A 16,169-nucleotide genomic window follows, 5' to 3' on the forward strand; every position below is an offset into this window, starting at 1 on the left:
TTTCACACTGGACATCTGGTATTTTGCTGCTACCACACTCAGGATTAAAACAAGGTGCAGAGACCTCTGAACTAGCTATTCCAAAAAGGAAGAAAATGGTTATTTGCAATCTAACTAGAAAGTAACCAAGTAACCCAAACCACTAGGAAGTGACCTTCTGTATTAAAAAGGCAAATCACATCAATCTAAGCACCAAATCAACAATTTATAAAGATAAACAATGCTGTAGTTTGCCTCTTCTGAGGACAGAGTTCTAGCATGGATCAAAAAAATCAGGTAACAAGGGCAAAAACTTGAACGATTAAATTGTTAGGTTTATTACAGTATTTAAACCATACACAAAAAATACTGTATACAGTACACTAAAACTGCCAAAAGAATATCTATCAGTTGACCAGGATTGGTTGGACAAAAATACGCAGAACAGAGAGAATGATAGAAAATGGCTGAAAAGTTTGAAATGCCATGTTTAGCTGCGTCCAATAAGCGGTACAGTCTTAGTGCTGAATAATCCAGAGTATTGAGTTTCAGCCAGTGTCCTGCTGTCCTGTCCGTCACTACATAAACTGGGAGGCCAACCTAAACTGGAGGCCACCTATACTGGATGAACTACCTTTGGCTACCTATACTAGGGTGCTACCTCTAGCCACCTATACTGGGGGGGGCTAATTTCAGTGTTTGTCATAGGCACTATATTACCCAGATAGGCCCCTGCCTGGCCAATTCACAATGCTCAGTGTTATGGTGGGTGTTTCATTCTGAAAGGCAGATGGTAGCACCCACACTATCAAAGCAAAAAGCCCAGTCACTTAATTTGATTACAGTAAAACCTATCCATATAATACCAGCATAAGGCAGTTATATTTCAGAGGGTCAGGGAGATGCTTCTTGGCTGATTAACGTACGTGTTACATTTCTGCAGAATAAAACAAGAAGAAGTTGATGGCTGATTATATGGTGATAACATACCCCTTCTATTTCCGGTGCATGGATTTGTGCTGGCAGAGTTGGGGGTAGCACAGTAGAGGTAGACTGTCATGGGGAATGTGTTTGAATTCTAGCTGTCAATAACATTGGCATGTTAAACTGCTGTGCTGTGCGTATTGGCACCTTCAGTAAGACACATAACATCAGTTATACGTGATTTGTATTTATTTAACCTTTCCTTTGTCAAAAGCCAATAATGCTTTCCTGTGCTATAAATCACTGAACAAAACAATTCCGAAGCCTAAGCAGGGCAGAACGTGCAGATTAATTAATCGAAAAGGTCACTGCAGAGCAAAAAATATAGACAGGCAAAGATGTTTTAAAGGGCATTTCTATGGATTTAATTTAAGAGGTGTGTGAGTTTACCTGTATAGATTTCCTTATACTCCCTCTGCATGAATTAGGCTTGTTCCTTTCCTTACACAAATTGTTTACTTTAGCTCGATGAAGAAGAAAGGTTTATAATCATTATCATCCCTAAACATATATAAAGGAGTTGATCTGCATCTGAGGCCGCTGGGAAGCGGTGGAAGATGATGTCATAAGGGTGTGACAAAAAAGGGGGGACTTGAAGTCTTCCAAATCAACTTATCCTGGGTGTGGCTGAACCAGAAAGAGTCATCCTGTTTGGCCTAACTCAAGACACCCAAATGTAATACATCACAAAGCCACTACAGGTATGCCCATATACCTCAGATTAGCAGTGACACAGACCGCAATAAAAAATTGTAATAGTGGTAAAGTATTGATTGGCAGGCCAAAAAATGAATGTCAATCAGAGGGCACAGCAGAGGTGGTGGTGGATCGATGGGCCGTAGTGTTGTGCTGCATTGAACAGTTCAATTGATCAGAGGGCGATCTATTAGTTTGCTGCATCAGGGGATAATCGATATGCATGGACACCTTTACACGTACCAGGATTCCTGAAGTGCTAGTGATGACATCATATGGGTGTTCAGTGCATAAATTAAATGGCGTTCTTCTCCTAATGCACTTATCAAGCGAACCACTAGACCATGGTCATAATAATTATGACAGTACTTTTTCACCTACCTTTTGGTACACTTTTAGTTGCAGAGGGCTGAAAAGATAATTTATCATGTGTGCTAAATGCCCCAATGTTATGTACGTGGGAGAAACTGGACAAACTCTGCGCAAACGTATGAATGGACACAGGCACACTATTAATGATACCAAATCTGGGCTCCCAGTTGCTACACACTTTCGGTCCAACGGACACAGCATGGATGATCTTCGTGTCACTGCCCTGAAGGGCGGCTTCAAAACGTCAAATGATCGATTTAATAGCAGAAACAAAATTTATAAATTGGTTCAATGCTGTGCAGAATGGTTTGAATAAGGACAACAACTTTCTATATTGGTATGAGACTGATGACATTTGAACTTTTCTCAGCCATTATAGCTGAACTTGTGAACTAAGAATTTACAATACCTCTGTGTCAGTCCAACTCCCAGGTCTGAGCAGGGAGTAAACAAGGATTCTTATCTTAGCTTACAACCTCTAACCCCAGGTCCATGGTCTGTGTGTATTAAGGCATCTTAATGACATGTATTTATGCTTGAAAAAAATATCTGTTTTCCCTTTTGATGTTGCATGTGTATAAGCTGTCTGTACCACCAGTTTGCAAACTAACAGGATATAAGCCAAATGAAGGCTGCAAGGCCGAAAGCTTGCTTATTTTATTCATTTTTAGTTAGCCAATAAATGGTATCATCCTGATTTAAGACTTCTTGCTTTTAAAAAGATGAAAAATTATCTCCTAGTAGACAATTTAAGAGTAAAAGTGAATTGAGTAAGGGCTTTTCTGTTGTTATTTCATTGCAATTGTATGTCCTGTATAGCACTTTTAGCACTAGCACTGTTATTAAAGAGACACTGAAGTCTCAAAAAAAAACATCTTTTTATTTAACAAATGTGTTTAATATGTTTGCTCTAACTAAACCGCCGCATTCCCACCGCTATAATCTATCTAAATCCCCCCTAACTCGCCCTCCCTCTCCCCTGCAAAATCCACGACATTCTTGGTCATCGATTTTGCTGCTCTAGCAGGCGGAGCTATGAGCCGCAGCTCTGCCTCCATGCGCCGTCTATCAGTGGCGGATCTCTGCCTCTCCCCCGCCCCTCTCAGCAAAGAAAGACTGAGAGGGGCGGAGGAGAGGCGGTGATCCGGGCTGACAGACTTGCTGAGAGACAGAGCTGCGGCTTATAGCTCTGCCTCTCACAGAAGCGCTTCCCGGATAGCCGCCTGGGGAGTTTGGGTGGATTTAGATAGATTCGAGCGGTGGGAATGCGGCGGTATAGTTAGGACAAACATATTAAACACATTTGTTAAATAAAAATATTTTTTTTGAGACTTCAGAGTCTCAAAAAGTGATCCCCCGAGGAAGCCCCTGCAAGGGGTGAAACATGTAGGGAATGTTTGAAATGTTTGGTTTCATTTAGTGCTTGTCCTTGACTGTCCCTCTAGTGATAGCGTTTACAGTCCATCACTATCTCCAATGGACCTGACAGCCATCTCTTACTGACCCACGGTGACATCCTGGACTTCTTTGGGTTGTTTGCAATGCACATATTCCTGCAGCACCACCTGTTGACAGTTTTTTTTTTATTAAAAGTTATAGTTTAGGGCTACATTATTTGTGCTTATTTACTTTACATTTTTATCAGAATGTGGCCCCCTGAGGCTTTTTTACCAGCCCCCCCCCCCCCCCCAACCACACACACAAAATGTATTACTTATAGATGCGGTCAGCTACATCATTAAAGAGACTCTGAAGCCTCTTTAAAAATCAGTTTTTAGCTCTTATTTATGTTAAGTATCTATGCCCGACCTAAAACGCCGCCATCTCATGGCTGAATAAGGGTTTTATCACCCTCAAATCCCAGGGCAAAAATCCACGACTTTCTTGGTTGTGGATTTTGCTGCCCAGGGAGGCAGAGCTTAGTGCTGTAGCTCTGCCTCCATTCGCATCAATCCACCGCGGATCTCCGGCTCTCCCCCGCCCCTCTCAGTGCAAGAAGATTGAGAGGGGCGGGGAGAGGCGGCGATCAGCGGGGATTGATGTGAGGAGAAGCAGAGCTACTGCAGAAAGCTCTGCCTCCTCCAGGAAATGCGAAATGGGATTTGAGGGTGATAAAACCCTCGTTCAGCTACGGGATAACAACGTTTTAGGTCGGGCATAGATCCTTAACATAAATAAGAGCTATGCTCTATGTTGTCTTAGAAAGGTGGTAGATATGTTTCTGCTTCTGATCCAGTGGCATACTGGGGTGAGGCCGGAACTGGTGACCCCAGGCAACAGGAAGAGAATGTGCCACCAGGGCCGAGCCGAGTCTTGCTTGTGCCCCCGAGTGCTTCCCCTCAGTGGTAATATGCAGAGCGGTGCACATGGACCATAAGGAGCTGGCATAGATACCATCTTTCTCTGAGCATGGGGGGAAGCTGCCTTATACAAGTAGGTTCATCTGTCTATATTAGGGGCTGCCTAATACATGGGGGAACATCTGGCTATATGAGGGGGGGCTGCCTGATACAAGGGGGGACATATTGCTACATGGGGGGGCTGTCTAAAACATAAGGGGACATCTGGCTACACTGGGTGGGGGGCAGTCTAATACTAGGAAAGCAAATAGCTAAACAGGGGTGGGGGGCTGCCTAATACAAAAGGAGGCACCTCTCTATACTGGAGGAGGGGGGCTGTCTAATACAAGGGTGGGGGTCTCATTTCATTTTTGCTGCTGTTCATGTATGGGAGGTAACTTTTGCTTTCATTTCATGTGCTGGAGGCAGTGTTTGCTGCATTGCATGTTTCGGATGTAACATTTACTGCATTTCATGTGTCGGAGGTAAGGAATCTTCCGTTCCACCACATCATGCCCATTTTTTGCCGCTGCACGCTTTGTGCACTGCACTCCCTCCTTTTCCTGAAAATGTTGCCGTAACACACTTAGCGGATGGGGGTGTGTCTGTAAATAATCAGCACCGGGTGTCAAATACCGTAGTACACCACTGTTTTGATTAATGTGTGAAGCACGTGCCCTGCAGAACAAAGTGCAAGCAAGGAAAGCTCAGACAATGCTGCCTGGTAAAAGGACATACTATGGGCCTGATTTACTAAGGTTATCAAGACCTAGAGGTCATTGACAAAAAATATGGCTATTATTTGTAACGATTGTGGAACTTTCTCCGTGATCAGCGCACAACGCGTGCGCTGACACGGCGGAAATCCTCCACAAGCGTGTAATTGCAGGCACCCAGCAAAAGGTGCTACGCACCTGTAGAGGGAAATTCCTGTCGGCAGATGGCGCTGGGGAGTGCAGAGGAACCAATCCTCTGTACCTCCACAAATGCCAGACAGGAATTGTACGAAGCGCAGAACGCAATCGCAAGAGAGGCGATTGCAAATGAGAACGAGCAAAGGGACAGGTTGTATGTGTGTGCGCCAATCCAGTCGCCACCCCGCGACCGCGCACACACAACAGCAGATATGAAATAGGAACGCGATCGTGAGAGGTGCGATCGCCAGACATGACACAAGGCAGATCAGAATAGAATACGAGGGTAGCAAAGGCACAGCAAATAATACAATGAGAAGATGCGGAAGATAACAAACGCTAGCTAACCGCGAACACCGCACTCATTCGCAACAGTGCACGCGGTTATGCGCGGTCTCCACGTGATAAGCACAATAGAGACAAGCACGCCTAACTAACCATCGACAGACAAACATGAAACAGAGGACGCGAACGCTTGCTTAACGGTTACCTCACCGAGCCTCCAGCAAGCGGTCGTAGCAGACAAGACAGACACACGAAAACAGGAACAAGCGAGAGATAGGATCCACAGCACTAGCGAAAAGTGGCTAGCGCGATCCAGGTACAGAGTAGCAGAACAGAAGGATCCACAGCACTAGCGAAAATTGGCCAGCGCGATCCCAGGAGACAGAACAGAAGGATCCACAGCGCTAGCGAAAAGTGGCTAGCGCAATCCCAGGAGACAGAACAGAAGGATCCACAGCGCTAGCGAAAAGTGACTAGCGCGATCCAGAGAGGCAGAACAGAAGAGATAGCTGGTAGCAACCGCTGCACCAGCTATGCTTCAAGAACAGAGATCAGAACGACTTCCTATCGACCACCGCTGGGACAGGACAATCGCAACAGACAAACAAAACAGATAAAGAATCCTGACTGCACTAGGGAAATCTGCCTAGCACAGTTTCCAGGAATTACTCTAAGCTGATCTTCAAACCAAGAGCATGGCTGACACCCCACCAGGAGTGTTACATAGGACGAAATCCATATGAACAGCGAAGCATTGTGGGAAAGACATAGTACTTATAGTACACGCCTCCAATGAATGTGGCCAGGCAATTTGCATGACAACGTATGCAAATTCCTCTGCAAGCACAAGCTGCAAAACTGACAGAAGCTCTTCTTTCCAGAGTCCTGCAGCATGCAAACCTACACAATGGTCAAAAGGCTGCCTGCCTGCACAAGCAGCTGAGCAAATCATCACATTATTTTGCAAAAAAAAGTTTGCAACCTTTATATGGGTCATATCAGGCTTTAGCATTAATTGCTGTATTGTTGGGGAATTAGTTGATGTTCAACTACAGGCATAAGCACACCCCATAAGAAGAACCTTTTTCTTAACTAAAACAAAAGTTGCAGCTCTGGGTGTGTGTACACACCTGCAATAATACAGCGGGTTATTCACTGACCGCAGCCTATAGACTCAGGTAAGGGTTGTAAATTAATCAGTCCTCAATAATGAACTGCATTGGGCAGAGCATCATATATGGTGGTTGGAGTAAACCAAAGAATACAGTCATAGGGGTGCATCACAGGAAGCATGGAGGTGGGGGACAGAAGGTAAGAGAACCAGTCCCCACACCCATATGTGCCCTTAATTACACACCTATTTTAAAGTTGAATTTTGGAATTGAAAATCTATTTAGCAGTAAATAAAGCTTGAATATTGTTCCATAAGGTAATGTGGTATTTCAAGGAACACTATCACGAGACTTTGTAACATCATGTGAACAAAATGTACATTTGTTCCAGATTAAGATGCACTATAAATGTCTATTTTCCTATGTTACTGTCACTTTCAGTAGGTTGTAGCTATCTGACAGATCTGGCGTCATGAGGGGGTCTCAGGGATTTCTTTATTTTATTTACTAAGTGATAGTTGCTCAATGCAACTACAAAATAATGTGCAAGCAAGTAGGGAAGATGGTTCATTTTTATAGAGAAAGCTTTTGTAAGGAATAACAGAAATACATAGAAGCCCCCATAAGAAGATGGACTAGTCCAAAATCTGTCAGCTCTGTGAGCTTTTTGCTTCTTACTGTAAGTAACAGTATCATAGAAGAAACGCTCTTTATAGTGAATTTAACTCTGACAGAAAAGTACATTTTATAAGTATGTGTATATGTAATTTAAATATGACAAAGTGGTCCTTGAAGATGCTGAGGGTAATAAAATAAGGAGATGGGAGTTGAGTGGTGCCCAAGCATTTATTCTGAGTGGAAACCTGTGATGATGCTAGACAACCTCAGAGTATACACTGACCAGTGTAACAGCAGTCACTGGAGGGGGTGAATGGCCATTATATATGTTACGGCCAAAACCAGAAATCGGCCAATTCTAGAATTGGCCGGCCGTTTCTAGAACTGGCCGATTTGACGTCGGCCAAAGTCCAAAATGCTGGGAATTTCTGACATTGGCCGGCCAGTTCTAGAACCGGCCAAAGTCAGTCGGCCAAAGTCCAGAAACATGAATGGCACTTGGAACTATTTGTTAGTTACAACTGATACAAATCCTGCAATAAATCTGCAGTGTGTCTACATCCTGCTTTCTTGGGAGCAGGCATATTGTTAACATCATGTGCTTTTAAATTAGCTGCTTTGTTGTGGCAGTCAGGTGGGTGCTATACGTGGCTGGAGGGGGGGGGGGGGAAGCTTTGCTGAGGGGAGGGGGGGGCCTTTGCTGGGCGCTTTGCATGGCTGGGGGGAGGGATTTGCTGGGCGCTTTGCATGGCTGTGGGGGGGGGAGGGGACTTGCTGGGTTTTTGCATGGCTGGGGTTTGATATGCTGGGCCCTTTGCATAGCCAGGGGGGGGGGCTTTTCTGGGCACTGTGCATTGCTGGGGTAGTTTTGCATGGCTGTGGGGGGGTGGGGGCCTTTCTGGCTGCTTTGCATGGCTGGGGGGAGGGATTTGCTGGGCGCTTTGTATGGCTGAGGGGGGGGGGGGGATTTGCTGGATTTTTGCATGACACTTTGGATTTGCTGGCCGTTTTGCATGGCTGGGGGGGGGGGGGGATTTGCTGGGGGGTAAATGCTGGGCGCTTTGCTGGGCACTGTGCCTTGCTGGGGTAGTTTTGCATGGCTGTGGGGGCTTTTCTGTATGGCTGAGGGGGGGGGGGAATTTGCTGGGTTTTCATGACACTTTGGATTTGCTGGCCGTTTTGCATGGCTGGGGGGGGGGGGATTTGCTGGCCGTTTTGCATGGCTGGGGGGGGGGATTTGCTGGCCGTTTTGCATGGCTGGGGGGGGGGATTTGCTGGCCGTTTTGCATGGCTGGGGGGGGGGATTTGCTGGCGTTTTGCATGGCTGGGGGGTAAATGCTGGGCGCTTTGCTGGGCACTGTGCCTTGCTGGGGTAGTTTTGCATGGCTGTGGGGGCTTTTCTGGCTGCTTTGCATGACTGGGGGGGGGGGCAGCCTGCGCTATTTCCAGACCCCAGATCAGAGCGGCGGAGAGGAGCTGAGCAGCGCGCACACTACCCGCCCTGACCCATACACTTCACATGCGGAAGTGAGCAATGACGTCACCTCTGCATGGAAGTGTAAGCGTCTTTGCGGGTCGCGTGTGCGGCGCTGCTCTGCCTCTCTTACCTCTCCGGTCCGGGTCGTCCTGATGTGAGGTCTGGCAGTGACTAGCGGCATCAGGGGAGGGAGAGGTGAGCGGCAGATCGGGACTTGGCCGGCCACACTTAGCCAGAACGCGTTCTGGCCGGCCAAAGTCCGGAAGAAACGTTTATTTCTAATATTGGCCGCATCAGCCGGCCACTTCTAGATTTGACCGGCCAGAACCCGAAGTGGCCAGACTTCGGGTTCTGGCCGTAACATATATATTGAGTGAATCTGCGTATCCAGTGAAGCACATTCTGCTAATGTTATAGTTCTGGAAAATCATGGAGAGAATCCAAAGACATAACTACAAAAGTTTAGGTGATACCTTTAATGACTAACTGTACAGGATTTCTTTGCAAGCTTTCAAAATGTTAAGTTTCTTCTTCAGTCATGTTTCAGAACAGTTTCGAAAGCTTGCAAAGAAATCACACACAACTGACTTTACCATGGCAGATGCCACAACCAACAGGGTACAAATGAGTAGGATTCTGATCCAGTTCTGTAACATGCCTGAAGATGAAACTCAAATTTTCGAAAGCTTGCAAAGAAATCTTGTACAGTTAGTCATTAAAGGCACCACCCAAATAACTTCTGTTTTTATGTTCTCAAAAGATCTCCTCTTCCTGGAAAACCATAGTAAATCAGGCCTAATAACATCTTTCTTGTTTTCACTGTGATTTGGCTTTCTATTTATCAAGTCTCGCTAAGCCATCTTGTTTGGCTGCCTCGTTATAAAAGCAAAAAGACAAATGCATCAATATAAACACAGCGAGAATACATAGACCATTCTTTTACATCACTTTGAATTTTTACATCAAAGCCATGTTGCAATCCAGTCATCAGATTTATTCCTTAACTATAAAGACATATTTGTTTACATAGAAGGCTTGATGAAGAGCTTCAGGGTGATGAGTGACAAAATGAGGACATTTTGCAGGTTTCTGTTACAAAAGAATGCTATCAAGCCTTTTCACAAAGACAGTCTCACGGCAGGTAACTTACATCAATAACCTAAAACGGCTCATCGTTTTACTAATGGAAGTCTAAGGAAAATGAAGCTTTGTTTCAGATCCGTTGAAATCCTCTTCAATACACGCAACCACTTGCAGATTTTACGTTTTTGTCAAGTCTCTGGCCGAGCGGCGAGCGCAGAATCCTTATATATCTACATTTCACAACGATGATGAGAAGAAGAAGAAGAAGTAGAAGAAAAAGTCCTTCCCACGATTTAAAGATCACAGCAGAAAACAGAAGCTGATTAAAACAGATGTTACAGAAACATTCTGCTGCAGAATAGGATTCTGGGTAATTGCATGCAAATGAACAAAGTGAGTATAGTCTATAAGCACCTTATATACAGAAACCCCTTTCTACAATATTAGCACTGACAAAGCAATTGTACACCAATCCCTTCGCTGCCGGGGAGACCAGCAGAAATGTGATGTCACGCACCTTGTTTGTTTTTGTGTCTTTTTTTTCTTCAACCCGTTTTGCTGTCCCATGACATACAGCGCCGTAACTTTCTTTCCTTCTTTTTTTTTTTACAAAAAGGTCTTTACAGTAAAAACATATTTATATTGTTTATATAAAAAAATCAAAGGACCGATTCAGCTCACCAAGAATAGTCTCGGTATCTCATGCCATTTGTAAATGTGTCAGAAGGTAAGTACCCATTGTCCATAGCATCCAACCAGATCGGCCTTTAAATATAAAAAGGACAATCTGATTGACTGCCGTGGGAATTTACTTCCTTCAGGCAGGAGTTCCTCTGAACTTAAAGGTTAACATAACTTATATTTAAAGGACAACTGTAATGAGAGGGATATGGAGACTGCCATACTCATTTCTTTTTAAGCAATACCGGTTGCCTGGCTGTCCTGTTGATACTCTGCATCTAATACCGGTACTTTCAGCCATAGACCCTGAACAAGCATGCAGCAGATCAGGTGTTTCTGACATCATCATCATCATTATCATCTCTGACAAAATTAGCTGCATTCTTGTTCCTGGTGTTATTCAGACACTGCTGCCAGGCAACTGGTATTGTTTAAAAGCAAAAAAATATTCTTCTCACTTCAGTTGTCCTTTAAGTACGCTTAAAATGACTTAATCAATAATTCAATACACTTACTTTATTTATTGTGCCTCCTTTTAAAAATACAAGTATGTTAAACCCCATGGGTACGGTCATTATATAACTGTATACTTATACAATGTAGCTGTTATACTGTGCTTATACTGACAGCAATCCCAATCTGCAATCGATAGCTGCAATCCCAGTCTGAAAAACATTTGAAACGATTCCCACTGCTTTTACTGTTGTACATTAACTGTCTACACTCATTCATTATCATCCTTATACTGAAGTGCCGCTAACATCTGCAAACAATATATTACTGGAGCATGGCTGGCGATGAGTCATTTTTGAATACAAACTGTAGCCACTGAGAAGGTTGTATCGAACACAGAGATAAAATCAGTAGAGCAAGTACATTGAATTATTGATCAGGGTCTCAGTGTAAAGCTATTTTAAGCACACACAAGTATAAGTTAACCAACAATTTAAAGTAAAAAGGGCTGAACCACAAAGCAAAGAAAACCAAAGTAAAAATGGAGGTGTCACAACAGCGATCAGACATTTTTTTTTAAAGATGAAATCTAACTGCTGTGGGTAACAGCTCCACCTTCCCTAAGCTGTCTTTGTTCCTGTTAGGATGAAACAGCCCCAATGTCTTACTTTGTCATTTGCACCGCAAAGCTTTAAGAGGAAGTATCTGTTTGTATGAAATATTTCCTTGCATCACTCTTCAGACTGTGGACATGTCTTTTAAAGTAAAGTTTAAAAGAAACTTGCACTGACAGGAATATGGAGGCTGCTCTTTTATGTGCTTTTAAAAAAACGCCAGTAACACAGCGGTCTTGCTGAATATGTTTGAGTCACAAACCTGCGGTAAGCATGCAGCACTGATCTGTATAATAGTTCAGTTACACAGAAGTAGATATGACGATATAGGCTGCAGAAATTCTCCTTGAGGAGAATTTGCAGAGAAGCACATGATCTAATTGGTCAGGTAACTGATTGTAAATCAATGATTGACTGGTCACGATCATGTGATCTTGTCCCACTTCTGCTTTCTATATAGGCCAAAACAGGAAGTATACCACTTAGTTGCACACATAGAAATCAATCACCTGTTCAAGCCAGTCAAGGTTAAAGCTTGTCCATTAATTCTCCTCGGGGACATTTTCTGTTGAATTAAATGACCATATATAGAGAAATTATTAGAGGCAGAGACTTAACAACAGCCAAACAAGTAGCATTTTTAAAAAGAGGTTAGTGATGGCATCTTCCATATTCTTTTCAACTCAATACATTATGAATGAAAACCTCTTCTTGTGGAAATATGGAGACTGCCCTGCTGATCCCTTTTTAAAACATGAATTACCTGTCTGCCAATGTATGGCAGGCGTAGCTGTGCACTAATGTCTATTAATAATGTTTATAATAATAAAATTGTCTATGAGACAAGTCACTGAGCAGTGATGGCTAATGTTACCCAGTGCAAATGCTAATAATCAAATCATACAAGCAAGCAGAAACTCGTTTCTGAATGGATGTGTGTTGTAGACAGTTGCAGATTTGTACTGCTTTAGTGCTAGGGCCCTAATTAATCGAACTTAGTGCAAAGTAGTTCTATTTTTATGAGTTGGATGTGAGGGGTCATCTGTGCTGTCTGCCCTCATGCCAAACAGCAATGTGACAAACTTGAAGATGCAGACTTTGGGCTTGTACACACACTAGATGGTTCTTGGCCAAGGTGTTTATGGTGGTCCTGATACATAATCAAGAGATACGGTATGCCAAATCATATACATGAAGCGCAGGCCGAACCCATTGTTTCCTTCCTTACCCTTGCCACTCTGTCATGCAACATTGCTCTTCCGTCTTCCTTCATAGCAACAGCCACACAGCCCTTGCAGTCAGTTGGACTAAAGCTACATTCTTTCTCTGGATCAGTGACTCAAAACATTTAAAGCCCTTCTTCAGGCAAAACTTTTATTGTAATGGCCACTCCCACAATAGAAGCCTGTTGCCCCTTTAGTGTAGGTATCAGGAAACAGGCTCATTTGCAGACTATGAGAGCCTATTGTAGAGTCTCCCCCCCCCCCCCCCCCCCCATTCCATTTTGTTTGCTGCACTACATCCTCCTCCACTGCTCCCAATGAGAGAGGGGCTAAGTGGCATCTTGGCTGCATCTAGCTCTCACTTCCTCACAGGTGGAGGTTAGCAAACAGCAACTTGACCATGCTTCCTTTCCTATGAAGTTCATCATCACTCGAAAAGAATACCTTCATGGAGAAGCAGTGGTCACATGACTGCTGCTGGTTTCCTAAAAATCTAGGCTATATCTACCATTTTTAAACACTTTTAATACATTGTTACTATAGTTGGACAAGAAGTAGGCCATTAAGTTAATAAACATTTTGCCAGGACAGGGGCCTTATGTCAGTAAACATTTAGGAAATCTAGAATTTTTAGAAGGACGTCAGCAATGTCAGCCTCCATGCTTTGGCCAGTACAAGTTTTCTATATATAAAGGCACTGTGTTTTCTTTCTTTTGTCTTTAATAGTCATTCATTTCGATTACTTCTTGGGACACACAGACAAGACAAGTAGATTTACCCCCCTCCAGCCATACTAACCAGAAAGAGAACTGGTTTATAAAAAGAAAAACAAAATGGATGCACAAGCATATCTGAAGAGGCGGCTCACACAGCCAATTAGAAATCAGCTTTCATGTCATATCTGCACTAAGTAAAACAATGACTGAAATTTAATTGGATGCTTGCCTAATCTTATTGCCATGGTACCCACAAACATCCTACAGGCTGTCTCCTTCTGTGTTACAGTTTAAGAACTTAATTGTACTGCAGGGGTGGTCAAACTTTTTAGGCCAAGGGCCATATTGCCGTTCTTGAGAGTGCTAGGGGGGCGAACTAGCAAAATTAAACACACATATTTGCTGATTGCTGTTAGGTACACTATGCCTGTGACATTTTTCCAAAACATTACCAATGGAAATAACCCACATACCGTGTGCAGTGCTAATATACATGCATAAACAGTGGCAGCTGCTAATCAGTGGCAGCTGCCAATCAGTACCTGTTACTGCTGCTGGCATAGTGGCGGCTGCTAATCAGTGTCTGTTACTGCTGCTGGCACAGTGGCAGCTGCTAATTAGTGCCTATTACTGCTGCTGGCCCTTACATGCAGCTATGGCCTGCGGGCCGCTCGGAATTAAAGATGAAGATACGTGAAGATAAAAGGGATTCACTTACCTGGGGCTTCTCCCAGCCCCCTGCAGCCGCCCTGTGCCCACGCTGTACTGGAACGATCCCCCGGTCCCCCGCCGTGGCTCATTTTCTATTTCGCCGGTTGCTATCCACTGCGCCTGCGCAGCCCTGTCCATTGCCGGGAGCTTCCCGTCTTTTTTTCTTGTACGAACGATGCATGCAGCCAGGGCTGCGCAGGCGCAGTGGCCCTCGACTTGTAAGTCTGCAATGAGGAAATGGCGATGGGGCCGGAGGATCTTTCAGTACCGGCGTGGGACAGGACGGCTGCAGGGGCCAGGGAGAAGCACCAGGTAAGTGAATCTCTGTTTTTTCACGTATCTTCAGGTCTTCAGGTCCACTTTAACAACTGTAGAGAGCTTTGGGGGCCACCAGAAATGGCTTGATGAGCCGCATTTGGCTCCTGGGCCAGACTTTTTACTGCATCATAAGCTTTTATTGGCGGTTTTGAAATGCATTTCTCTGCAGCTTGCACTCCTCGGTGGGTAGAGGGTAAGGGCTCCATGTACAGCATTCCTCTCTACTCTGCTCCCAGCAAAAGGTTATCACAGCCCCACAATGTTTATCTCTGTTACTAGCAACACAGGACGTGGGCTGAGTGCCACACATACTAATGGCCCATACTCACGGGCTACTTTTGTGCCCTGTCGCCAGCACACGGGAGCGTGTGCGCGACAGTTCGGCGACAGCTCGTTGCCAGGTCCCTCTGCGTACACATGCAGAAGAAGGATTACTGAAGCGACAGAAGCTGTCGATGATGTTCCTTCCCCCCGCCGGAAGCGCCGTTAATTCTTTATTGGTTGCTGTTGCTGGTCCGCATACTCACGCGGACTAGGGACAGTTGCGGCGAAGTTGTGGCGGCAACTGTCGCCATGCGATTGACCGCCGCCAATCGCCTGGCGACAGCAGCGACAGGCGACGGTTCGCCGCAACCACGTGGCGCAATTGTCGCCGCAACCACGTGGCGCGCGCTTTGGGGCGACAGGTCGCCCGTGAGTATGAGGCGCGCACGCCACGTGGTTGCGGCGACAATTGTAGCCCGTGAGTATGGGCCATTAGTGTGGTTTCTTCTACCCCCTCTCCTATTAGGCTCCCAGCTTCTCTGGCACTACTGGCGCCAATGTAAGTTGGGAGGAAGCAGCTCTCAGGACTGGTACCCACTAGAGAGCAAACATTTCTAACAAAACTCTAATGGGACCCACTAGAGATCAAATATTGCTATCAAAAATACAAATGTTTTTGACAGCAATTTTTGCACTAAAAGACCAAATGCTACCGGCTACGCTATTGCGATTTCACCAAATCACAACCACACTTGTGAAATCACCAGCATAGGCTATCAGAGACTAACAAATTGATCATGTGATCTAAACAATTCCCTGTTTCTCTTTGATGAGAATTTTGGTCACATAAACTGATTTTCATCTCTAATATATAAGGTATTTTACACAACATGTGTATGTATGAATGAATGGTTAGAACAAATGCATGCTGTTTGTTATGAGAGCCAAATTGCAGACGTGAAATGGCCTATAAGAGTAAGATGATGATATAATGAAGCTACATAGGACTCGCATTCTTTCTGTAGACTTTGTAGGTGCTTTAATTTGGTCATGATTATTAAAAAAAACTCATGTGCTCCTTCGGAATGTAACTTTCTAAACTGGAGTTAAACTGGACAGACTTAGAAGAAAAAGAATCTTCTCTTAATGATCTTTTACAATTGGTAAATAGCATTATACAGGGCAGGCTGGCACTGCCATTAAAACAGTGCCGCGCCAGATTCCAGGTGGTCTCCTCTCGACTGCTCCCAAGGCCCCTGCACCATGTGTAGCTGCATTGTAATAACTCACCTGTTCCAGAAGCTGCTCCATCCATGCTCTGTCTTCATCC

Source organism: Hyperolius riggenbachi, chromosome 3, assembly GCF_040937935.1.
Source record: "Hyperolius riggenbachi isolate aHypRig1 chromosome 3, aHypRig1.pri, whole genome shotgun sequence".
NCBI classification, from domain to species: Eukaryota; Metazoa; Chordata; class Amphibia; order Anura; family Hyperoliidae; genus Hyperolius; species Hyperolius riggenbachi.